At 45.0% G+C, this 24644-nt stretch overlaps 1 long non-coding RNA gene across 1 annotated transcript in view; it reads left to right on the top strand.

The window, feature by feature from the left end:
• Window positions 1-24644, top strand: part of LOC146357693 (uncharacterized) — a 141712-nt gene that overhangs the window by 15190 nt on the left and 101878 nt on the right. The window contains exon 2 of the long non-coding RNA XR_014786818.1: window positions 4817-4925. This is a non-coding gene — a long non-coding RNA (uncharacterized LOC146357693). The remainder of the gene's footprint in view (window positions 1-4816; window positions 4926-24644) is intronic.

The raw sequence follows: 24644 nt of genomic DNA, 5'->3' as shown, positions 1-24644 counted from the left end.
TCAAACACCTGAACAGCTGTCATGCACAGGACAGAGCAGAATTGTTCTCTGTTGCTCCAGGAGGCAGGACTACCACCAACAGGTGGAAATTGCAAGGAAGCAGATTTCAGCTAAGGAGAAACTTTCGAACAGTAGCAGTTGTTCAGCAGCGGAGCAGGCTGCTTTGGGAAGTGGTGCAATTCTTTCGCTGGAGGTTTTTAAGCAGAGGCTAGACGGCCAATTGCCAGGGATGCGGTAGTGCTAAGATTTCTGCATTTAATGGGGAGCTGGATTAAATTATCTCCATGGTCCCTTCAAACTCTAAGAGTCGATGATTGACAATTACAAAGAATCCTGGGACACATCGCAAGTTGCAGCTTTCAGGCTTCACCATTTAGCTTTTGGCAGACCATCTGTCCTAACTAGTAGCATGATATTTTCATAGCAAATACGTCCTTTTATTCAGAAGAAATACTGTGCTGCTGCATAAACTTCTGTAGATTAGCTTCTCTGTTTATTACACCATTAGGTCAATTTTGTGAAGATGATTTAGGGTTAACAATGTTGCATGCCACTGTAATTTGTATTCTTTAGCCACAGGAACAAAGTGCCAGGCATAATGTTTTGGAGTATTTAAACCTGCAAAATATTGGTACTTTGGAAAGCAGTATGCTCATAAACCTGTTTATCAAGCTGTATTTCACATTCTAGAAAATTTGCTATCCTGTTCAGTACTGTACAGATCAGATTATAAATTGAACCTGTATCAGGCCTTGACAATTTCAAACGAGCCTTTAGTCGCTAAAGTAATTCCACATAAATGAGGATATACCAATCCATTTGGTGGAAGTATATTTACCTGCTTCTTTTGAAACTGTCTCTAGTAAGTTGAAATCTTCACAATGAAGACAAATAGTTGTTATGTGCTTCAAGTGATCAAATGGTAATGTATGACAAATCCATTTGTTCTTCTTGGTGCACCATCTCACCAGGCATGTAGAAGGGCTAGACAGTTTAGGACTTCTCGTTTAGAAGAGAATGACTTACGTGTGGACATGCCAGAGGTTTGTAACATTATGAATTGTTGAAAAGAGCCAATAGAGATTGAAAGCATTCTCTGTATATCAGGGGTGTTGAACCTCAGGCCTGTAGGCGAAATCCAGTCCACCTGGGTTCCAAAATGGCTCTCTGGTTCCCTGGAGGGCCACATCTCTTTTTCCCCTGTCCACTGGTAGTTGGGTGGTTTCCCGGCTTTTGCACAGTTTTTTTTGCCCCTTTCTAAAAGTTCAAAATGGCTCTCCTAAGGCTTAGTTACTAGCAGTAATAGCTTTAAGTTAAAATATGGTGGTATTTTGCTCCCACTGCTTTTGCCTTTGGCCACACCCCCTTTTGTCTTTGGCCCCACCCATCAGAGGAACGTGGCCCACAAAAGCTTATCTGAAATTGAATTCAGCGCTTGAGATGAAATTCTATATCCTAGAATTTGGGAACACTGAATGAAGTTGAAGATGTTCTGAACTGGAAAGAGAATGCTGGATTCAATGGATCGTGGCTGGAACCCCCAAGGGAATCCTTATGATAATGTTTCATTTTTATCGAGACCTGGTGATAAAAAAAAAGGTAGGCAGTAGTGCATATGTGGGCTTTGCTTTGACTGAACATCTCTTGTATCTTGGGATTTGCACACTGAGGAGTAGTTCAAAGTCATTCTCTGAAATAGCCACAGATATTTCTGATTGGAAAAAGTCCATCGTTTGGAACATAAGCAGATAGGTCAGTGCAGGAGGCAGAGTACAGTCAGGAAATGGCTGAATCTGTGTCCAGCTGCCCCATGTGGTGAACCACTGAACTGCAGGTGGCAGCTTCTCAGGGCTTCTTCAGGCCCTGGGCTGACTTTATTTTATTTATTTATTTATTTATTTATTTCATTTCTATACCGCCCAGTAGCCGAAGCTCTCTGGGCGGTTCACAAAAATTAAAACCAAACACACAATAAAACAATTTAAAATATATAGAACATTAAAACCACAATATAACAATACAACCACAATAAAATCTAGCAGCAGTGCAAGAGTTTAAAATACAGATTTAAAACAGCAAAGATAAAAATTTAGAAAGCTAAAATGCCTGGGAAAATAAAAAGGACTTTGCTCACCAAGGCTGCCCATTGAATCCTCCTGAAGGACTATAAGAAGGCTAAAAGGTCTTTTTGGGCTCTGCTATGTTCCTGTATCCTTGGTTGCTCTTTTTTTTGTCATGATATCTGACTTGCTTCTTGGTCATGACTTGTTCTTTGGTCCTGACTCCTGGTTCCCAGGTCCTGGCTTACCTCATACCTGAAAATGTGGTGAACAGAGTTCGGGAAGTTGTATCTGTGCATGCAAATAGCATATCAAATTTTCTTTTCCCAAAGAACATAGTTATATTTGCATTCATTTATAGGAGTGACATTGCAATGGTAAGAGTGGATCCACATTTGTCTGTATGAAACATATCTGAACTGGTTCAAAACCACTTCAGAGGGGCTGAACCATTTATCAACCCCACCCCACCCTTTTTAAAAAGTGTCTGAATTAGAATGGAACCAGAAAGTTAAAATGTACTTATTTACTTGAACTAGAACTCAACCCAGTTTTGTAACGGTTCAGTACCCAGCTTTGTACATTCAAAACATTTCTTAAAGAGCAAGATGAAAAAGCAGTGAGGGGAAAAAAGGACACGATTCCCGCAAAGCACAGTAGGTAGAAATGTGTTGTATAGCCTGACTGAGCAATGCCCTCATTAGAAAATCAAAGTTTCATATAATCTTTGAGACCTTTCCTTATTTTTCATATGAACATTTCCCACCAAGGTATGTAAAAACTGGCCAGCTATTTTATAGCGACAAGAAGTGGCTGTCCTGTAAAGAACTTATCTCTGCAAAGACCATGATTTTTTTTAAAATCACCATAAACATGTAAAGTAAGGGATGAGTACACTCAATATCTATTGAACAAAATCATTCACATGGATATTTTAAGCCAAGCTATTTATTGTTGAACAACAAAGAAAAACGGTGATCAGTCTTTAATGAAACAGACAGAAAGCAAAGAGATTTAGTGTTGTTTATGCAAAATGAAAGGAATATAAACCACTCCGTAATGTGGAAAAGAATTATAGTGTAATTGAATAAGAGTTGGCGAGGTCCGGAAAGTATCTAAGATAATAAATTAGAAAGCTGCAGAAGCTGCAAGAAGGATGGAACACCACGATGGTAGTCTGGCAAAATGATATACAGTATGCAACTCTAGTTAACTGGAGGAAGCCAAGAAATGTGTTAGAGGTCAGCAAAGTGAGCACAGCTTGTACAGGCCACATATCTGAGTGAGAAGGTGAAGGGGGAAAGAGAAGAGGTTTTCAGTTGGAGAGACTGGATTTAAGGAAAGCATTAGATTAACCCAAAAAACCATAATGAGCCAGTGGTTATGCAAAAATGAAAGGCAATGTGTGCAGCAGACTCAGACTTTAGCCCTGCTCAGAGGTTTGCTCCACATGGAGGGGCGTGCTCCAACTAGGCATGTTGGAGAAATCTGCAACGGAACCAAATGAGTTTGGATTTTCATGAATCTGACCCCCGGATTCTACAGAGGATGGCTTTTCCCCGGTTGGGTGGATTCCATGGACTTGCAGACTGTCTTTCTACCTTTCCCAAATTTTGTCCTTGAAAAAATTGCAAAATATAAAACTCCAGGCAAAAATGTGCATTTCCCCTATAGGCTAAAGTGTGAAAATGAGCATTTGGAGGGCATTTGTGCACATGCAAAATTGTGCAAATGTGCATTTGGCGGGCATTTGTGCACATGCAAAATTGTGCAAATGTGCATTTGCGCAAATTCAGAAACAAAGAAATCCGATCCCATTGATGAATGGCTGACAGAACGAAAGGCGCCTGATAATCCTTTCCAGGGCTGCTTAGGATCTCCACATGTTAAGTAGCAAATCTGAAAGGGGGTGCCACATGTAATCAGCACTGTGCACGTATGCTCCTCCATGCAGCCAGAAGCCTCATTTGCACAGGACTCCTGATTGCAGGGAGCAGCCCACACATGTACAACTCTATGCACATCACACTCCCCTTCAGACTCACTGCTAAGTGTGCAGAAGTCAGGCATGGAGCTGGCGGGAGCATTCTTGTCAAGGGCTGGGCCAACGGGCATGGCTCCTCTTCCCCCTCTATGTGTTCTCTCAGTGCATGGAGGAAACATCTGAACAGGGCTCATTGTAATGACTATTATATAATTCTGTAAAAAAAAAAAAAGTGCTGTTATGTATCATTATAGATAAGCAGAATTTAGCTAGTAGTAGTCTTGTCTTTACTTGCATTAAAGACAAAGGTTTCCCAAGGAATATCATTATCACATCACCATCCTACTACTTAGCATTTATTTCAGGGGTGGGCAACACACAGGCTGTGGGCCACATGCATCCTCTGCCACCTTCCTCTGCCCCCTGAAATTACAATTATTTTTTTAGCAAAAAAAAAATAAAATGGCATCATAGTGACTACAGAACACCAAAAGGGTTAACTTTAGCTTGCAAAAATGCTAGATTTAACCCTTGTAGTGCTCTGTAGTTTGCCAGTGAATTTCAGCAACAAATTGGAAATTTTTCCTTTCTTCTCATATTTGGAGGCACCCTGAGGATTGTGGCTCGTAGAGGGGAGAGTCTGGGTGCTGAAAATGTCCTCCCGAAGTTGGTCACCCCTGATTTCTGGACTGCTCAAAGCACATTATCTGTTGTAATCCTTACAACAGTCCTTTAAATTAGGTCTGTTTTATTATCGCCATATCACATATAGAGTTGAGTGCGAGAAGACTCTGAGCATAAGGAGCCCCACTGATGAAGCATCTCAGCCCCAGTGACATAGCACAGCACACAAGCAAGTTAAGCACCTGTGCTAGAAGAAGGTAAGTGTAATTATTTAATTATCTATTAAATTATCGCAGGTAATCATTTACAACTCATGAGTTATCAGCTGAAGCCAAAACAGGAGCACAGCAAAGGGAACTAAAACCCAGAAGGTAACCTCTTACAAACTTACAGCTGGGAGCTAGATCCCAGGGGGTGAATCTAGCAAGAACTTACAGGTCTTGCGGCCTTGCCCTAACAGAAATTCCTGAGTGGTTGAAGAAAACCTCAGCCACGTACTTAAATTGAACCCAAGGTGCAATAAAAGCAAGTCAGAGCTCTGTAGTGACAAGAACCACTGTACAGGACTAACTAGTGGAAGAATCTGCGTATAAACAAAAAGAAGTGCAGGCTAGCTTCAGTTTGGGCTCAGTGTAGGCTCCGGTTTTAGGCCTTATAGAGCAGTCATTAAGTAAAGCACAGAAAAAGATCCATCCCAAGTCTGAGAGTTCAGCTTATCATTTAGTGTATTTTTTAAAACCCACACAGGATAAAGGGTCGATCCAAGCTTAACACTTAAAGAGTTCAGCTTATCATTTAGTTTTTTAAAAAATACACAGAAAAAGGACTCAGCCCTTGCAAACCACATCCCTCCCCAAATCACCTACCCTTTGTCAGCTGTCCCCTCCAGTGACCCACTGAATAAAGGATCTCCCCTAAATAGGTCTCTCATTGACTATTCTCTAAACTCTAAATAGGACTCTCCATTACAGGGGGGTGTGGGGGGGAGTGATCTACATTCTCAGCCACTGGAAGCCAGCGCTGACCAGTAGTTCACATACAGCCTCCCTTTTCAAACAAGACCCTCCAATCAGATTCACTGCAGCAGCAGTTGGGCCTATCTATATAAAGAGGCAGGCTTGCAAGGGAGCTAGCTTTCCAAGTTTGAGGAGCCCCAGTGACAAAGCGTCAGCACACTAGGGATGTCAGAGAAATCTGCTGCGGATTCAAATGAGGCCGGAATGGAATGGAATCCGGCCTCAGGAATCTGCAGCGGATCTGGACCACTTCCCTCCGCTCCAGGAGGACTGGAGGCAGAATGGCACTAGGCTGCTTCTTGCCCACCAGAGCCGTTCACCTCCTCCCTGCCGATCGCCATGTCTTAAAAAAAAAAAAAAAAAAGGCGATCAGCAGGATGTGCCCATAGACTTAGACACAAATAGAGCCATGAATCTTGCATCTAAGTCTATGTGTCCATAGGCTTATATGCAAGATTCATGGCTGTATTTGCGTCTATGGGCACATCCTGCCGATCGCCTTTTTTTTTTTTTTTTTAAAGACAAGGCGATCGGCAGGGACGAGGCGAACAGATCTGGCTGGCAGGAGGGAAGGTAAGCGGCCCCCAAGCTGTTTCCCCCTCCATGGAATCCTCGTGGAGCAGAGGATTCCAGAGGGGGGGAGGAATGGATCGCCTCCCCCCCCCCATGGTTTTCCCACCGGAATGGACAGTTAGGGATGTACGAATCCCACTCACTCGTCCGTTCCGGGGCATTGGCGGTGAGGGGGAGGCGCTCCGTCCCTCTCCCCGGAATCCTCTTTGGCCGGCTCTGCTCCGTGGCAGCTCCATAGAGCCGCTGGCCAGGGCTGGCCGCAGCCGGAATTCCAGCTGTAGCCAGAATTCCGGCTGCGGCCATTTACATGGCTGCCAAGCCATGATAGGCTATGTAAGTATTTACGTAGCCTATCATGGCAAAGAGCAGGGGTGCAAATGGCGTAGTTCTCATCAGCCCCAGGATGTATTATGGGCCATATTTTCCACACATTTGACAAGGCTGCTACCCCGACCCTATGCTACCCAGTTTCTGTGACAAGTACAGAAGCTGCATCATCACTCTGTAATGCGAAACTTACCTCTGAGCTATAAGGTGGTTGCTCCATCTCAAACTTCTTGGAAACTCAGTAAAATCAAAGGGCAACAGAGTCTTGATTCACATGCCTTTGGGTTTACACAGTTGTTGTGAGAGACACAATCAAGGTGTAACAGAGGTGGCAACTCACAGCCCACCTCATGCATCCCTTGGCCTTTTTAATGCACCCCTTGGTGCCCTGTAGAGTCTTTGTTCCTTTTTTAATCTTTCTGAACCAGCAGCTGCTGTGAGAAGAACAAGATAAAGAGCAGCAGGCTGACGCATGAAAAAGACCATAGGCCAAACCACAGAGTGCAGCCACTACACACAGCATCCCTCTGGAAAGATGCTCTAGCCGCAGCACTCGGTGCTTCTTCAGCCGCCAAGCTCACACATGTGCCTGCCTGCCAGCTCTCTTCTCTGCCCTCATGGCAGTGGTGACTGGATCCTGTACCGGCTGTCACTGCTGTGGCAAGGAAAACGAGAGAGAGAGGTTGGGAGGCTGGCAGCTGCGCACATGAACTTGGAGTGTGGTGGCTGGAGTGGCGTAGTGCCCTTCAGAAAGATGGTTCAGCAGCCCCTCCATGGTCAGGATTCAGAGCTCACACCTTTACTTCCTTGCCCCCCGGTGCTCTACTAGGGCTGAATCAGGCTCAGCGTCAGCGCAAGCCCAAAGCACGGGTCAACAGCACAGAGTTACCAGTCAAGTACGTAGTTTCCAGAGGAGAGGTCCGAGGTGCAGCCAAGGTCCAAACATACGGGAGCAGCCAAACAGAAATGTAGTCCGAAAAGCAGTGTCAAGCAGGAGTCCAGAGGTCAGTAATCACAAGGCAGAGTCAGGAAAACATGATACAAGGCGCTAGGAGCTGAGGTAGATGTTCCAACAATGACTAGGCTGAAACAGAAGGACTATATAGCAAGAGTTTCACATACCAACCCAGGATAGAAGTCCTACTCATGAGGAGAGCCTTGATCTCAAGGAGTCCTTTCCTCTTGAGGCCTCCTTCTAATCAAGAACTTCTTTTCAAAGGAGCTGGCCTGCCTCTTGAGATGACAACTAGGGATGAGTGAACCCCCTCAATGTCTGGTCCAGGGGGCCTCTGCCATGGGGAAATCCGGGCCACTTAGGGCCCCACAGTTTTCCCTGGAGCCCTGGCACATCTGCCATAGTTCACAGCGCAGCTCTCCGACTGTCTAAAAGCTGCAATAGGCAAATGGCGGCTGCCGCCATTCACCTATCGAGGGGAAACTTTTACACTGCAATTCACATAGAAGGAAGTGCTTTATGGCCACAAATGCCATGAACAATGCAATTTATGGCTGTAATTTTCCTGCAGTAGGCAAATGGCAGCCACCATTAGCTTATTGCACCTTTTAGACAGCCAGAGAGCCATCCCACAAACTATGGTGAACGTGCCAGGTGAAGGGGTGTGCATTCTGTGCATTCAGCTGTGCATTCTGGACATGTGATTCTTGGGAATCTGGCCTCATTTGAGTCTGCAGTGGATTTCCCCAGCATCCCTAGTGATGACACTATCACTAAGTTGTCATGCCCTACCTGGAGGAGGATTCATCTGGGAAAGAAGAGGGGGAGAGCCAGCACAATGGGCCCCAGCCAGAGCTCAGCAAGGAACAGGAGGCTTTGGATGACCATCCTCCTCTGGAAACATTGCAGGAGCAACCGGGCCCCTCTCGAGCAGTTCCTGAGCTTCCCCAGATGCTGGACGCAGACTGGGGGGAATCCATCCCTCTGAACGGCATAGAATCAGATGTAAGCAGCAAAAGAACAAAAGGAAGTCACAGCATGGGGCCTCCCTTAAAAGCAACATGCTGACCTAATTAGCTAGCTGTGCTGATTAACAACCGGCTTTAAATTCAGCTTCACCAATGCCAGCTTTTTGCTGGAAACAACAGTGCCTTAACCAGGTTAACCTTGGCTTTGCTTTCAAGATACCCGATCTGATAGGCTCCTAGATTTTGGCTACCCATCTGTATAATGCTTTTGGACAGCCCCCTGACTGGCCTTGATGCTTGCTAAAACAGGTGCTGGTGAACTGACCTCTGGACTGCCTTGACCTCGCCTGTGCCTGCAAACCCTCCTCAGAACTTCTGTATGTGACTTTAGACTGAACTGGTTGCTCTCTCACTGCTGCTCCTAGGACTATCTGTGCCTTGCCCAAGGCCCTTGTCTGCATTGAAACAGGACATAGGTGGTCCTCCAGCCTCTGCCTCAGAGGTGGAATTCCCCTCCTGTAGGGATAGACCTGTGGTCCTCTCCCCTGAGGTCCCAGGCTTCCTCGGGTCTCCTGATATGGGTGGTTCCATGGCATCAGCTGTCTCTGGCAGCTCTAGCTCCTTGGAGGAGAACATCTACTCTTGCTTTTGATCTCCTTCTGACAGCACATTGTGTATCACTGCATGAGGCCTCTGAGAAATTACCTCTGAAGGAACATGGCCCCTGATGGAAAGAAAGTTGCCCACTCCTGATGTATAGAAACCTTTGGCTGTAAGATGTAGGTCCATTAGTCTTTGGCACAATTGGGATGCATAAAGCCCAGATTTAAATATATCAATTTAGAACTTTACTCAGCTCATCCTTCTGTTAGCATTGACACTACACTGTACCAATTATTCCATCCACTAATCAATATCAGGCAACAGATCTGAATTAGGAATGCTGGGTTGCCATCTGGGGAATTTCATAGACTGTTTCGTACATCACAGAAAGAGCCTTGGATGTCTGCCTGAATTTCATCAGCTAAAAGAAATGTGGGGTCTCTTGCCTACAAAGGTTTCTGTAGCAATAATAAACCCACCACAGAGACAGCAGTGTCTTATGCTTCTGGGTAGGTGGTGTACCACTTAAATGGGAAAGCGACAAGTGACCTAGGAAAGACAGGCCAGGGACTCTTCATCTACGGAATGAGCCATGCCGACTGCCGTCCTACACTGACCCCAGCCTAGTCTCTCTCAATCATGTGAGCTGGCAGAGACTGGCAGAGCTGAAGTGCCCTGTATGTCTCAATGTTTCTGCACTCAGGCCCTGAACCAGATGGCAGAATATTGAACTGCCACAGCACTCTGAGTGGTTTTTTAAAAAATTAATACTACTGACTAATGTCGTTATGCTTCTGAAGTAAGGAGGTTTTGGAACTGGGGATTGCAGAGAGCAGAATGCTATTCAAAAGTAAAAAGGGAGAGAATCGAACTAATCCAGAGTTAACTTTGCTTCTGAAGCTACAATTTCCTTTTCCTATTAGCTAAGTTTACATGGAGGAAGGCTGACAGGCAGCAGCCGTCCGGGGATTCAGGAAGGAATCTTCCCCATCCCTACCTGGATATGCCAGGAATTGAACCTGGGACCTTTTCCAGGTAAAGCATGTGCTGTACCATTGAGCTGTGGCCCTTCCTTGAGGTATCTCTCATGAGGAACAGGGCAAAACACCATGTAAATTAGGGCCAATGGCAATTGCTTGTAGTTACAATGCAGTTGCCATTGACACTGATTTCCATGGTGTTTTTCATCTGAATACATTCAGTTGGTCTCAGAAGGCATTCACACATATAACGTGTTCATGTTTCATTTATCCCTAATGGGACCCTTTGGGAGCAGGCAGCCCTAAGTGTCCTGGACCCAAAGCATTTAAGTTTTCAAAGGTGATAACTGCACTTTGAATTGCAATCAGAAACAGACTGGGCGGGAGCCTAAGCACAACAATGGAGTCACATGCAGGCCTTGGCCAACTGCTTGGTAGCAGCATTCTGCACCAGCTGCCATTCCAAGCACTTAAGGCAGCCCTACGAAGAATGCAGTAGTCAAAACAGGACCAAGGGGTGTGAGATGGTGCCCTGATCTGCCCTCTCCAGCAAGAGGCACAGCTGGCAAACTAGTCAAAGTTGAGCAGAGGCATGATTGTGGAGCCACCTGGCTATCCAGGAGGAACTCAAAATGAGGAGAACCTACTTTGGGTATTTAATGTAAGTAAGGATGTAACGCAGGTAAGCCCTAGTGCTTAACATTCTGCCCCCGCCATCTCAGGGTATTGGGATTATGAGAGAGGCATCATTGCTGGTGGTATGTGCACATCTAGCCTCTGGTAAACAAGGTGTTCAGTTTTTTGTAATGCCTCAAACAACCTGCAAACCCTATTTGACCAGAGATGTCAAAAAGATTAGAAATGTGTTGCGGACTCCAAAGACAATGACAGCTTGAATCCTAAGATAAGTTAACTTAAGTTCACAGAAAGAAATGTTCCCTTCCCCGCTTTTCCAAGGAAACGTTCCCTTCCAGCCCTGCAAGCGCCATCCTACATTGTTCAGGATTTCCCCCTCTGTGGAGAAGCTTTCCAGGGGGTGCAGGTGGCTGCCAAAGGAGGAGGAGAGGATGGGCACCTTCCTTCTGTGAACTTCCTTAACGACACAATCCTATGTCTGTTTAGACAAAAAAAATCCTATGCCTGTGTAGACAGCAAAAATAGTCTGACAACTCCCAGCATGCCCCAGCTGGCTGGGGCATGCTGGGAGTTGATGGACCTTTTTTGCTGTGTAAACAAGCATAGGATTGCGCTCTAAGTTAACTTATCTTAAAATCGAAGCCTATCATAACACTTTCAATTCACTTAAAAACTATTCTGTCTCCAGAATCAATAGCTTTGGACACATCACTATCTTTTAGCAAGATTTCCCCATCTGTAAAGTGGTAATAATAGTCACTTCCTTTACAGGGTCACTGTAAATATAAAGGGCTTTGCACCTGAAAAGCATAACGCAAATTATTAAACATTTCTGTTACAAATTCCCAAGTTCTGCAAAAATATCTACTTTAAAATATCTGTAGAGCTCTCTCAGAAGAACTAAGCACTTTGATCCAACCTTTTCTAGACTCTTCTTTTGCATGCTTAGTATAAAATAAAGGTGAAGATTTTAAAATTTGTTGTGCTTTGGCGTTCTTCCATATTTTTTTGGCAGTGAGTGGCTGATACCTTGAAAAGTTCCAATTCCTTTAAAGAGCATGCAGTTCTAAATATATAGCTCTTTAAGTAGATCCAAATTTGGCATTCAGAATCAGCTGCTTTTCAGAACCTGTGATTTCGACATGAGCTTACAGTTCTAAATTAAGATAAATTACAGATGCGGTTAGACAAAGAGGAAAGCAAAGAACTAAACAAAAAGCAAAGCAAAAGATCTTACAGCAATTAAGCAGGAAGGGCTAATGAGTACCAATTGTAGTTCAGTGCAGATAAATGCCATATCATGACTTTCAGGGTAAAGGAAATAAAAAGGCAGATGATAGCATGCTGAAGAAGACAGCCCATTTCTGTTAGATCCTCTTCTGTCATTGGCCAAAGCACAGCAGAACCTGTAAGATGGGTGTAGAACCACAGGCCTGGGGACCAAATCTGGCTTTTTGGGAGTCCCAATCTGGCCCTCCAGGGTTCCCTAGAAAGCCCCACCCCCTTTCCCCTCAGCCACCAGTTGTTTGGTGGTTTCCCAGGTTTTGTGCAGCATCTTCCCCCATTCTAAAAGGTCGAAAAGCCTCTCCCAAGGCTTAGTGACTGGCCCTAAAAGCATTGAGATAGAACAGGCTGGGTTTCGGGTATTTTTACCATGACCCTTTTGTCTTTGGTGCTGCCTTCTTTTGCCTTCCACCCCACCCATCACTGGAATGTTGTCCCTGAGAGCTCTTCAACAACCAGAAGAGCAGTAAGAGAAGGACTGGGATTACCACCTGGGCCTCAGAGGTGGTTAATGCCTCTCTGAGGGTCAGTCTGGTTCCCACTGCACTTAAGGAAGCAGGGGTTAAACCCCTGTTAAAGAAATCCAGATTTGATCCCTTGATTCTGAATAATTATTGCTCAAGATCTAATGTACCTTTCCTGAGTAAGGTACTGGAAAAGATGATGCGATGGCTTCTCAACTCCGGGTGGTCTTGGATGATATCGCTTATTTGAATCTGTTCCAATCTGGTTTGTGGCCTGGCTTTGGCCACTCTGATGGGTGATTGATGCTGGATAATAGATGGGGTGGGGGAGTGCAATCCTGTTCGTTCTCTTGGACCTCTCAGCAGCTTTCAAGACCATGGTATCCTCCTGCGTCACCTAGCCAAGCCCAAGGCTGGATGGGGTGAGAGGAGGCAGGGCACGGTGTCCTTAGCAATGTATACATTTGTGTGTGGCAGGGTGGTTGCTCAGGTGTGAGAATAGGGTGCTACATGTACATATATATCTTCTTTTCATATGTGAAATGTTGTAGGAAATGTGTTGCTTGCCATGCCATTCATCTTTTTTTATTATTTTTTATTATTATTTTTTTATTTAATTAATTATATTTCTATACCGTCTCATAGCTGAAGTTCTCTGGGCAGTTTGTTGTTGTTCAGTCATTAAGTTGTGTCCGACTCTTCGTGACCCCATGGACCATAGCATGCCAGGCCTTCCTGTCCTCCGCTCTCTCCCGGAGTGTGCTCAAGTTCATATTCATTGCATCGGTGATGCTATCTAGCCATCTCTGCCGTCCCCTTCTCCTTTTGCCTTCAATCTTTCCCAGCATTAGGGTCTTTTCCAGGGAGTTTTCTCTTCGCATTAAGTGGCCAAAATATTTGAGCTTCAGCTTCACTATCTGTCCTTCCAATGAGCACGCAGGGTTGATTTCCTTTAGGACTGACTGATCTGACCTCCTTGCAGTCCAGGGGACTCGTAAGAGTCTTCTCTAGCACCACAGTTCGAAAGCATCAATTCTTTGGCGCTCAGCTTTCCATATAGTCCAGCTCTCTCACAGCCATACATTACTACTGGGAAAACCATAGCTTTGATTATACAAACCTTTGTCGGCAAGGTGATGTCTCTGCTTCTTACTATGCTGTCTAGGTGTGCCATAGCTTTCCTCCCAAGGAGCAAGCGTCTTTTAATTTCATGGCTACAGTCACCGTCTGTGATGATCTTGGAGCCCAAGAAAGTAAAATCTGTCACTGCTTCAATTTCTTCCCCTTCTATATGCCAGGAAGTGATGGGGCCAGATGCCATGATCTTAGTTTTGTTAATGTTGAGTTTCAAACCAGCTTTTGCACTCTCCACTTTCACCCTCAACAAGAGGCTCTTTAGATCCTCTTCGCTTTCTGCCATTAGGGTGGTATCGTCTGCGTATCTGAGGTTGTTGATAATTCTCCCGGCAATCTTGATTCTGACCTGCGATTCATCCAACCCAGTGTTTCTCATGATGTACTCTGGGTATAAGTTAAATAAGCAGGGTGACAATATACAGCCTTGTCATACTCCTTTTCCAAAATTTGAACCAATCGGTTGTTCCATGTCCGGTTCTTCCTGTTGCTGTATGACCCTCATACAGGTTTCTCAGGAGACAGGTAAGGTGGTCTGGTACTCCCATCTCTTCAAGCATTTGCCACAGTTTGTTGTGATCCACACAATCAAAGGCTTTAGCGTAGTCAATGAAGCAGAAATAGACGTTTTTCTGGAATTCTCTTGCTTTCTCCATGATGCAGCGAATGTTGGCGATTTGATCTCTAGTTCCTCTGCCTCTTTGAAACCCAGCTTATATTTCCGCAGTTCTCGGTTCACATGTAGCTGAAGCCTAGCTTGTAGGATTTTCTGGGCGGTTCACAAAAGTTAAAACATTAAAATACAATATACCAAGTTTAAAAGCCATTTACATAAAAGCTCACAGACAATAGACACAAATAACATATAAATAAAAACAACTTCAAACAGTCAGTGATAATTTAAGACACATCCAGGACCGATTAAAACTCATCATGTGCTGCCTGGGAAAAGAGTAGGGATGTAGGCATTACTTACCTGCCATTCCAGCGTGGGGGTCCGCATGGGGGGGAGGCGATCCATCCCTCCCCCCAGAATCCTCTCTGGCTGGCTCTGTTCTGCAGCAATTCCGTGGAGCTGCCAGCCGGCTCCGTAGTGCCAGCAATATGGTCGCCATTGCCATACCGCTGGCTGAGGCTGAATGACTCCAGACGCAAATGGTGTCCGCTATGCCATTTGCGGCCGTAAAGGTCTTAGATTAAGCTAAATGCAGCTGTAAATGGCTGGTGCTATGGAGCCAGCTGGTGAGGAGTATCCGGCTCTTCGTGGGTCCGAAGGGAGGTGGAGGTAGGTGGGGCCGTTCTGCCAGACTCCGGAGGCTGGATTCAAAAGAATCCGGCCTCATTGGGGTCCGTGATGGAATTCTTTGACATCCCTAGAAAAGAGATAGGTCTTAACCTGGCACCAAAAAGATAACAATGTTGGCACCAGGTGGACCTCATCGAGAAGCTCATTTCATAGAGCCACCACTGAGAAGGCCCTTTCCCTCGTTGCCACCTTCCGAGCTTCCCTTGGAGGAGGCACTCGGAGGAAGAACTTAGATGTTGAATGTAGACTATGGGTAGGTTCATTTCGGGAGAGGCGTGCCATCAGGTATTGCGGTCCAAAGCTGTGTAGGGCTTTATAGGTTAAAACCAGCACCTTGAATTGAGTTCAGAAGCCTATAGGCAGCCAGTGCAAGTGGGCCAGAGTTGGTCTTATATGTGTGGACCTTCTAGTTCCAGTTATCAATCTGGTTGCTGCATTTTGCAAAAGTTGCAGCTTCTGAAACATCTTCAAAGGCAGCCCCACATAGATTGCATTGCAGTAGTCTAACTTGGAGGTTACCAGAGCATAGACAACTGAACCCAGGTTATCCCTGTCCAGATGGGGGTGCAGCTGGGCCACCAACTGAAGTTGGTAGAAGGCACTCTGTGTCACTGAGGCCACCTGAGCATCAAGTGACAAAGATGGTTCCAGGATGGCCCCCAAGCTATGGACCTGCACCTTCAGCGGGAGTGCAGCCCCATCCAGCACAGGTTGAACTAGGGATGTGAGAACTCATTCCTGTCCAGGTTCTCTGGGTACCTGCCCAGCCCCTGCCCTGGCTTGACGGTCCCCGGACCTCACTCAAGCCCCTCCTGCACTCGGCGAGCAGCCTGCACTCACCCTGGTGGCCTCATCGAGCTCTGCGGTCACCATTTTTTGAAAAATAAAATGCGATTGCAAAAATGTGTATATTTGCACATGTGCAAAATGTGCATCTTTGCAAAATTGTGCAATTTTGCATGTGCAAATATGCACATTTGAAAAATGCAATTTTTTTGCCCATATGCAAATATGTGTATTTTTGAAATTGCCATTTTATTTTTCAAAAAATGGCAACTGTGGAGCTTGATGACACCACTGGGGTGAGTGTGGGCTGCTTGCCAAGTGCAGGCAGGGGGCGAGGCTCAGTGAGTGGGGTTCGGGGGTATGGCAGAGGTTTTTCTGATGGATTCCTGGACAAAATCAGGCACCCACACCATCCCTTGGTTGAATACCCTCTATTCGGTCAGCAGAACCACCCACCAACAGCATTTCACTCTTGTCTGGATTGCGCTTCAGTTTATTAGGCCTCATCCAGTCCATTGTCACAGCCAGGTACTGATTCAGCACATCCGCAACCTCACCTGAAGAAGATGAAAAGAAGAAATAGAGCTGTGTGTAGGGATGGGCGGATTCCCTACCTGCTACTCCGCTGGGGAATCCGCCCTTGGGGGGAGGTGATCCGTCCCCCCGCTGGAATCCTGGCTGGCCGGCTCCGCTCCGTGGTGATTCCACAGAGCCGCTGGCTGGTTCCGAAGTTTAAGGTAAATGCATCCGTAAATGGCTGCATTTACCTTAAACAGCCGTAAATGGCTGCATTTAATATGGCCACAAATGGGATCCTGGACACCATTTGTGTCTGTGCTTTTGATTAACGTGATAGGCTACAAGAATATTTGCGTAGCCTATCGCGTTAATCAAAAGCACGGCCGCAGTTGGCATCCCGGATGCCATTTGCGGCCATAAAGGCCTTTGTTTAAGGTAAATGCAGCCATTTACGGATGCATTTACCTTAAACTAAGGCCTTCACAGCCGCAAATGGTGTCCGGGATGCCATTTGCGTCCTCAGTTGATCTGCTCCGGAACTGACCGGTGGGGAGGATCTGGCCAGAGAGGATTCCTCCTGGAGGTGCAGGTAAGCGATGCAATCCTCTGCAGACTTCGGGGGGCCAGATTCAATAGAATCCAGCCTCACTGGGGTCCATGGAGGATTTGTCCAACATTCCTAGCTGCGTGTCATCACCATACTAATGACAGCGCACTCCAAAACTCTCAGTGGTTTCATGTAGGCATGGCGGAGAATTCCGCCACGGATCTCGGTGAGGCCAAATGCCAGCGCATTCAGCCCCCTGAAATCCATAGTGGAACGAAGCACCCTGCCCCCCCACCCCGCGAAATGGGCCCGGAACGGAGCCTGCCTTGGTCGGCCGTTCCGGTGCTCCTTGAATGGTGGCTGTGTCTGCAACCGCCATTCGCATCTTTCGAATGGCTGTGATAGGCTACGTAAATACATACGTAGCCTATCACAGCTAATGCAGGGACGCCATTTGCATCCCTGCGGAGGCTGTGATAGGCTACGTAAATATTTACGTAGCCTATCACAGCTAAAAAAGGGAACACAAATGGTGGCCGCCATAGCCGCCGCTATTTGCATTCCCTTTTTTTTTTTGCCATGATAGACGATGTAAATATTTACGTAGCCTATCACGGGTCGGTGTAGGGATGCAAATGGCGTCCCCTACACAGGATGCCATTTTCGTCCCCACCAGCCCGGCAGCGGCTGGAGGCCCTGCTGCGGGTTGGCCCAGCCGGTGGCTCCGCGGCCTGGCCGCGGAGTGGAGCCAGCCAGCCAGGATTCCGGGGGGGAGGAATGGATCGCCTCCCCTCCGTCCAGGATTCTGGGGGGAGGAACGGATCGCCTCCCCCACCTGTGGAACCCGGCAGAGCCAGGTAAGTGGGGTTTCGTACACCCCTAGTTTCACATAGATGTTGAACAGCATGGAGGACAAAACTGACCACGGGGCCGAGCATTGTTCCCCAAACACCACCTCCTGGAGCCAATGCTCCAAGTAGGAGCGAAGCCACTGCAAATTTGAAGTCATTGCTAGAGATAACTGGGTAAAACTTGAATGAGAAGAATTTGGTTGATTATATTCATATCATGATATCGTGCAAACTGCAAACTGAGTTTGGCCTCAGTCTAAAGCGTACTTACCTGGGATTTTTAAAGCCCTGTGATTGAACTTAATGGGACTTACATCTCTGTAAGCATGCATAGGATCAGGCTGTATCTTACATACTGTGTAAGATCGAAAGTTGTGAAAGAGTAAGGGCAAAATCCTATCAAGATAGCGGGCCCCCTCCGAACTCGGAAGTGACCGCCTTTCCATAGCAAGGCAGGAGAGGCTCTGGGGGGATCATTCCCTCCACGCCGCTCCTGCCTTGCTATTTTTCGCTAGACAGCCATTTTCAACTAGCGGGACGGGGGCCAACTGGGAGAGGAAGCTGCCATATGACACATTGGATGTGTTGTACGCGTAGCTCCGCTCTCCCCACCGTGGAACGCTCCCCAGAACACCCCTTTTCAGTCGCTCTGTGCTCCTCTTCTGAGCACGGAGGATGGGGTTTCTCTGTGCTGCCTCTGAAGCAGCGCAGACAAGGGGGGAGGTCAGTTTTCCAGGAGCCAACCTCGGAGAGCGGGCTCTGAGGTTGGTTCCCAGAAATGAGCATATCCTATGGCCCTTTAGACAGTGTCTAGTGGCCATAGGATTGCTCCCTTAATCTGTTTGCTAGAATTTCTATTTTTTAAAATTCTTTCCTTTCTTAAGGAAGATGTTTTATAAAACAGTAACAGAAATCTTTCTTCTCCATATGGATTTCTTTCTCCAGCATGACACTCGGTTTGAATGAAATCACATTTAGATAGAAAATAGGCTTCAGGTTTTCTGGAGAAGTTAAAAGAAAAAAAGATTATACTAAGCAAGCAAAACCTCGGCTTCTGTATAATTTGAATTTGCTGCAGTGGCTCGAGATAGCGATTATTTTAACCAGTGAATTGTAAGAGGCATTTGAGTAAATTAATCTCAAAATAGATTTTAATGTCGTCTGCAAGGATACACTGACGCATCTCCAAATTCCTTTGATAGATGCCTTTTGTTGGAACAATAGAGGTAATAAATGGTGGTACTTTATCAGAACTCTTCAGTTATGTCTCCAGACGCAAAAAGAAATATAAGCACTTAGATTAGTAAAATAATACATAATAGTGAATTGCACAGGCATGCAAGGCAATCCAAAAAGGATGAAAAACTGAAGATCAGGCTGACCCCCAAACTGTAAAATGAGGGAACAGAATGTGTGGCTTGCCGAATAGTAATGAGCCTTGGATTCCTCTATTTATAAGGCAGTCGCATGTTCCTGATTTCTAGTCAGTAGTAACTGAATTTCATAATGTCTGTGAAATGTACCTTTGACTCATAAACATCCTACTAACCTGGGCTTCTTTGACCAGGTTACTTATAAACATCCTATTAATCTGGACTAACCAAGTTAGTAGGATGCCCATTCTGAGATAGTGCTGAACGCTTCAATGAATAAGAAGTTCTATATCCAAAGAGTTCTTGGTGATGGAGGTTTGTAATCTGCCAGTGAATTTGCTACAGTCAGGTAACAAGGAGTAATCTTCCAATTGGTTCCTCCCTATTGTCTGAGTTATTGGGCTTTTCTACACGAGGCATTTATCATGTGTGTGTCATTCCCTTCTCAGTTTTTTACAAGTTCTTTAGACAATGTTGTGATCCTCAAGTAGCACTTCTGTGAAGGGATGTATGAAAGTCACTTACCTTTTCGCGGATGTGATTCACGGTGGGGGGGCGCTCCGTCCCTCCCCCCGGAATCCTTGACGGGGGGGGGGAGGCAATCCGGTCCTCCCCCCTGGAATCCTGCCCGGCTCAGCGGAGCAGCTGGCCAGGGCCATCCGCAGCCAGAGTTCCAGCCGCGGACGGGCTGCTGCGGACACAAATGGCGGCCGCCGTAGCGGCCGCCATTTGCATCCAGCCAGGCTGCCGTGATAGGCTATGTAGATAGATTTGCCATGATAGATTTATGTAGCCTATCACGGCAAGCAAAACAACAACAACAACGCGTACGCAAATGGTGGTGGCTACGGTGGCCGCCATTTGCGTTCCCTATTTTTCGCCGTTTTATCTTACGTAAATATTTACGTAGGCTATTACGGTGGAAAAAAAAGGGGAACGCAAATAGAACCCACTACGCTATTTGTGTTCCCCTTTTTTTCCACCGTAATAGCCTACGTAAATATTTACGTAGGATAAAACGGCGAAAAATAGGGAACGCAAATGGCGGCCGCCGTAGCCGCCACCATTTGCGTACCCATTGTTTGTTTGTTTTTTTGCTTGCTGTGATAGGCTACGTAAATAATTACGTAGCCTATCACTGCCTCCGCAGGGACGCAAAAGGCGTCCCTGCATTAGCCGTGATAGGCTACATAAGTATTTATGTAGCCTATCATGGCTATGATGAGGAAGCGCAAGTCAGTGCGGACAGCAGCAGGTAAGTGCTCCGTTTCGCGCACCTTTTGTGGGTTGGGGGCTCCATTCCACGCACCTTTCGTGGGTCAGGGGGGCGGGGGCTTCATTCCGCCATGGATTTCAGGGGGCCGAATGCACTGGCATTCGGCCTCACCAAGATCCGTGGCGGAATTCTCCGCCATCCCTATTTCTGTGTCTAAAGAATACTTTCAGCAAGCTTTTTTTGGAGCAGGGAAAATGTGGTATATCATTGTAAAAGTGAAAGAAACTGCTTTTTCCACTGGTGTATTTGCACTATTCCACTGTACCACAGTGCCATCTAGAGGTTAAGTAGCAATAAAGCAGGAAAGGACATGCTCTTCATGACGTGCTCGGATCTCAATTCTGTGATGAAACCAAAAGTAGATACAGTGGATTAACAGCCTTGTGTAGAAAAGCTCATTCACTTTCATTCCAGTGGCAACATGGAGTGCCCAAGGTTTACATCTGAAATTTTCCATTGTATTACTGCTTCTGGTGTCTTTTTGTGTGTGTGCTGCCTGAGGCAAAAGACAAGATGGCTTCTTCCCATCCCCATTCCACATACAGAAGCTTACTTCGACACTGTTTCCTTCACTGTAGCTGAGGTTAGCTGGCTAGCTGAAGAGGTGCAGAGCAGGCTGCATAGCACACACAGCTCTGCCCTCCAACGTCTTGCCGCTCCTCTGCGTCCCCCAGCATCTGCCGCCTGAGCAGCTGCCTCACTTCGCCTAATGGTAGGGCCAGCCCTGGCTGTTTATATACTCAGGCCTGCCTTGTAATTCCGTGGTACCTGCTCTTTTCCTGGCCCAGTTGCCCCCTGCTCCCAATGTTCAGCTCGCTCTGGTGAAGTCAAAGTCATTCCCCAAGCTGACATATACAAACAATCTGCAATGCAAACATGGACATCAAAAACTGCACCAGCTCTTCAAGGTAAGCACAATTCTTATTATTCCTCCCCCCCTTTTTTTTTACAAATTTAAAAATCATGCGCCAGTACTGAGCCACACGTACCAAAGACAACCTCATACTTCAGTTACAGAATTGTTGTCCTCTGTACTGCTTTTCATGGGATTCTCATCTTTTTCTGCAATTATGCCTTACAGAGCAGATCCTACCCCAGCCATCTCGCAAGTGCATTTTTCATGCTTTTAGGTTGACATGCTTGAGTGCAAAATGAGAACACATTGGGAAATTTCCTATTTCTATTTTTTCCTCTGCTTACTTGTCATTTGTGAGTTTGATAACTGGAATTACAGCCAAACCTAATGGTATGTGAGGAAACTACACTGCCACTTTCACTGATACAGCCTCAGCACTTAAGGAGAAAAAGAAAACTCTGCCGTTAACTGCCACACAGCTGGAAACCAAATGCTGAATGTAGTGCATCTGCTATGGATGGCCCCAGTCTTTGGCTGGAGGGGGCAAAACCCAGAGCTTGTAAAACCCTAGGCGAAGGAGGGACAGCATGTGCCCCCAGCTGCCACTTGCATCCCCCCATTTTTAAAAAGGTTAAGGACAAGATTGGTCTTTGTAGCACTACAGAGTGCCTAAACTATCACATTTAGCTTATTTGGAATGAACTGCCGGTTGAAATGCACCTGCTGACCTCTTTGAAGGCTTTTATGCAGGCATGAAAGACTTTTATTATTCCGGCTGGCCTTCCCTTTTTAGAACTCTTGTTCCTTTTGCTGACTTTTGTATGCTGTTTTTAAGCTGTGTTGTTTTATTGCTGGATGTTTTAAAAATTGTTTTTAGTTCAAAGTTGTTTTTAGTTATATGTTGTTTGTATATAGTGTCCGTATGCTTTTATGTAAATAGTTCTTAAACTGTGTATATTGTATTTTAATGTTTTAACTTTTGTAAACTTCCCAGAGAGATTTGGCTATGGGGCGGTATAGAAATGTAAATAACAACAACAACAACAACAACAACAACAACAGACCCTTTTAGGAGTCTGTAGCAAATTTGACCTTTTTGGTGCCCCGTAGTGCTATGGACACCATTTTTTCATTCATTCATATATATATATATATATATATATATATAAACAGTCATTTCCAGGTCACCTGGCAGACTGCAGCCCAGGTGTGTGTGGGGTGTCCAGGATGCAAAAATTGCCCCTGGACCTCCTAAAGTTGCCAATCCCTGCCCTAGGCATATTGTCATCATGGCTTCAGGGCATATTTGGGATTTGACTGGTTTATGCTTGAATAATATGCTCTGCAAAGGGCAACAGGGTTGTGCCTTCACTCTGTTGCCCGCAGATGTCTCACAGAGTTCTATGCTTGATTTGATGTTATGTCATGCATACGTAGCTTGTACATAGTCCTCCAATTGAGACCAATGAAATGATGCAAGAGAAAAAGAATGTAGCTCCTGCTAACAAAAGATAATGCTTTGTTATTGAGCGTCAAACAATAATAAGAATAGTAACAACAACAACAATCTCAACAGCAGCGGTGAACAATTAAGAGGCAGAATCTTGATGTGGTTGGTTTCAACAATGGGCTGGTTCACACGCACATGCATTGCTTGATCACTCATCACACAATTACACGATGGATCCCAGAGCTGAATATATGAACTCCCTGTGCTGAAAAATGTGTTTTGGGTGACATTGGATGATAGCAACATTTATTCTGAAATTATTATGGTTTATTCACAACTGCAAAACATAATGTGATGTTATTAATTATGTGATTAATATAATTTTTAGGCTGATTTTCAGGTATGTTACCCTCATAAAATGGGCCTTCTTGGTAGTGGCGCTCACCCTCTGGAATGCTCTCTCATCTGTAGTCCAAGAGGTGGAAACTGTGGCCAACTTTAAATGCCTCTTGAAGTTGCACCTGTTTAATCAGGCTTTTCCTGAAAAGTCATTGCACTGCTCTGTTTCACTGTTTCTGTAACATTTTTAATGCATTTATTATTTTATATTATTTTATATTGTTTTCATATTGTATTTTATGCATTTCGTATGTAAACTGCTTAGAGATCTTATGATATCAAGTAGTATATAAGTAGCTTAAATAAAATAAATAATAAATAAAGTGGTTTATCTATTTAATAAAGTGGTTTATTTAAAACATGCAAATGCATAATAATCACATAGTTATATAAAAACAAGACTTACAAAGGAAAAGCAGCAATGACAGTTTGAGTCAAGCCTGAATAAATAGCAACTGGAATAAAGACATTTTCAGAATTCTCTTCAAAGCCAGTACTGAGTCTGAGAAGGCCATATGGATTTCCCTAGGAAGGAAATTCCATATGTGTGGGGCCACCACTGAGAAGCCCTGTCCCTTGTAACCGCCAGTCTAACAGTTCTTATTGGCATACCGGACAGCAGGGCCTCAGATGCAAACCTGAAATCTCAGCAGGTTCATACGAGTGCAGGCGGTCCTTCATCATCGGCTCTCTGGGAGCATCTTCCAAGGTTTTCTTTCAGGGATCAAGGGTTGGATCTAGCTTCAGCCATATTTGGAGTAGACCCATTGAACTCAATGGGTTTTAAGTTAGCTTAAGTCCCATTGATTTCATTGGGTCTGCTCTTAATGTGACTATATCTGGATCCAACCTCAGTTGTATAGTTTAAGTATAACTTATTCCTAAGAGCATCATGTGTTAAATAATATGGCTGAAATGGCAGTTTATGTTTTTGTGGAAGCCCGAGCTCCATTAGCCCTCCCACCTAACAAAACACTGTGTGGATTCAAGGAATTCTGGGTTTTTGCAGGTTTGAATTTTTGATGGTGTTTTTCAACTGAGATTTTAGCTGCAGCATTTAAAACTGTTAGGCTATCTTTGCAGTCAGCCTCAGCAGACGTGCGTTAAATTTCCTGGCACATCTTATCGACAATGAATGTTTTTTTAACCTCCAGTCTAAGCTTCGAAGAAATTAGATATCAGTAATGGGAACAACACTTTCAAATCATGGGGAAAAACCAATAAAGTCCAACCTCCTGCTCAAGTGTTATAGCCGGTTAATAATAATAATAATAATAATAATGATAATAATAACAATCCCAAATGTGAGAAGCATTCCAGATTTTCAGTTAAGAAAGCAATTTTTCTCAGAGATTTCAAAATGCCCCTTTATGTTAAATTGGAGATTAAGCCTCCATGCTATGTAATCTGTAATGCCAAATATCTATTTTAAGAATGCAATCAACAAAACAAGATGGTAATATATAAGAAATGTCAGAATAAAATCCACCTTGGAAGCACCTCAGTCTAAAATCAGCAATAAGTCAAATGTCTCTTGTAGTTCAATGAGGGTAGAGAAGTGTCAGTTTCACTTGTTTCCAAATGATAAATACTTTCTTAAGAGATGGAGCAAATCAGTTACTTATCGCTTGCAAAATAAGAAACTCATTTCCGAGATACATATTTATGAAAGG

This window comes from Heloderma suspectum, chromosome 1, assembly GCF_057233095.1.
Source record: "Heloderma suspectum isolate Gila_16-S chromosome 1, 16-S_ref, whole genome shotgun sequence".
Lineage (NCBI taxonomy): Eukaryota > Metazoa > Chordata > Lepidosauria > Squamata > Helodermatidae > Heloderma > Heloderma suspectum.
This window is presented reverse-complemented; position numbering and strand designations above follow the sequence as displayed.